Source organism: Grammomys surdaster, unplaced genomic scaffold (genome assembly GCF_004785775.1).
Source record: "Grammomys surdaster isolate TR1022 unplaced genomic scaffold, NIH_TR_1.0 125630, whole genome shotgun sequence".
NCBI lineage: Eukaryota > Metazoa > Chordata > Mammalia > Rodentia > Muridae > Grammomys > Grammomys surdaster.
This window is the reverse complement of record NW_021620469.1, coordinates 154,192-156,485: the sequence shown is the minus strand read 5'-3', so window position 1 is coordinate 156,485 and position 2,294 is coordinate 154,192. Positions and strand designations below refer to the sequence as shown.

At 41.5% G+C, this 2,294-nt stretch overlaps 1 pseudogene; it reads left to right on the top strand.

Moving 5' to 3' along the window:
* The first annotated feature begins 331 nt into the window (after positions 1-331).
* Positions 332-674, top strand: LOC114638737 (annotated as a pseudogene).
* The last annotated feature ends 1,620 nt before the right edge of the window (positions 675-2,294 follow it).

The window sequence follows — 2,294 nt, the reverse complement described above, 5'->3', positions numbered from 1 at the left end:
ATGAATGTTTAGCCAGATAATTACTCTTCTTTTTTTTTTTCTTTTTCTTCTCCTTTTTTTTTTTTTTTTTTTGGTGACAGGGTTTCTCTGTGTGGCCCTGGCTGTCCTGGAACTCACTCTGTAGACCAGGCTGGCCTCGAACTCAGAAATCCGCCTGCCTCTGTCTCCCAAGTGCTGGGATTAAAGGCGTGTGCTTCCACTGCCCAGCTATGATTTGAATTTATGTTTGAACTTTTAGTGAACTTTTGTAAAAAAAAAAAAAAAAAGGGGGGGGGGGGGGGGGGGGGCCTTGGTCTGAGTGATAGAATCTGGAGGTGCTCACAGACACATAATGTCAATAGTCCATTCATCCATCCACACCAAATGGGTTGTGGGGAAGGTGATTGATACAGCAATGATAAAAACTGCTAAGTAAGAATGACCAAACTTGTTTTGAATCCCTACTTACTAATGTACTTTAATAAGCAGAAAACTTACTTTGCTCACGATGCCCTTCAGCAGTGTAACATTGGAGCTTTGCCCATCCCACGATCAAAGCAAGTAAAACATGAACTGGCTCAGTTATCAACCTGGTCATAGGAAAGTCCTGTGCAGGAACAGCCTACCTGGAGAGCCCCCTCGGTTCAGAAGCTACTCTCCTCAGTGAAACTTGGGAAGAGCTCAAGGTCTCCTGAATCTAGGGAAGAATGAGCCAGGGGGATTTGTGTCTATGTGTTTGCTCAGTGGCTTTGATTACTTTCCAGTTTCTCCTGTGACATAAGAAGTACTAAACAAAGTAAAGAGCTTTGGTGTTATATAAAGATTTGCATCCTCTTTAAGTAAAAGGGGGTGATGCTTGGATAAACCATATGATCTATTCACCTAGAACAGGTACAAGTGACTAGGAAAGATTACATTTGGCAGGTATAGCAATGGGAGTAAAAGCACTGAAAGTAAAGGCATTGGGAGTAAGGGCATAATTATTGTTACATCAGAGCAGGAGGAGGGAGCAAGATTAGAAGGAGAATGCAGAGTAGAATGACTTAGAAATTACAGGCAACTTTAAAAATTAAGAGCACAATATGCAGAATGCAGAGGGAAAGGGAAAGAGAGCAGAAGGAGCCAGCAAGCTTCTCCTTACTATGGGGCAGAACAGGTCTTTTCTTAACAGCAAGGCAGGCTTAGTCTTACTAAAGAGGACAAAGCTTTCTTCTTACAGACTTGGGTTTAATTCATTTAGCAATAAAAGGGTAGAAGCAAAAAAAAAAAAAGAAGCTTTTTCTTTCTCTGTGCAATAAAGATAGGAGCTCATTTTTTCATCAAGAATGACTGAGTTCTTTCTCCATTGGCGTTTGGTCTTTTGCTCCATATGCATATGTAAGTATGGATGTGTGTGTGTAAGTATGTAATTATGAGATAAGTATGTAGCTGGACCCAACTGGTTTGAATGGAGATGTAAGAATATGTATTCATAGCAGGGCGGTGGTGGCGCACGCCTTTAATCCCACCACTTGGGAGGCAGAGGCAGGCGGATTTCTGAGTTTGAGAGTTCGAGGCTAGCCTGGTCTACAGAGTGAGTTCCAGGACAGCCAGGGCCACACAGAGAAACCCTGTCTCCAAAACAACAACAACAAAAAAATGTATTCATGAATCTGAATTTATGTGAATTTAATCCGTATTTGCTTGAGTAAAAGTTTTTCTTTCTCTATGTGTGACTCTCTTCTGCTGGTTCAATAGAACTTTATTGGTCCAAACCTCCTCCAAGCCTGACAAGTGAGAGGCATCTGGACAAGAGGGAAAGACTCTAGCAATTAATCCCTTACATAATCTCGTGCTGTTTTATAATGAAGTACTAAACACCACAGACTGCAGTTTCTAGCCTCAGAGGAACTCATACAGGGAGGTCAGTTACCGCAACAGCAAAGTGACTCAGACTTAAGACAGGTAAACATTTTATTATTAAACAGCAACCCTAAATATTTTGCAAGACCAAGTCTTGACCCCGCTGATACTCTTACCCCTCAAGAGAGAGCCAAGAAGAAAGAAGAACCACTGGGGCTGGACCCTGGCACCATGGTATACATACAATTAAAAATAAAGCTTTAATTTTTAAAAAAGGTGACAGGTAGGTCTGGTTACAAAAATAATGGGTGACTTCAACATCTTATTCTCTTCGTAGATAGATTACACATACAAAAGCATTAACAAAGAGGGGCAAGCAAGAAGTCTTGGTGTGTGAGGGCACTGAGAAGCCTAATGCCTGAGTTCAGTCCCCATGCCAAACATGGTAAGAGAGAACTACTTCATAACTGTAA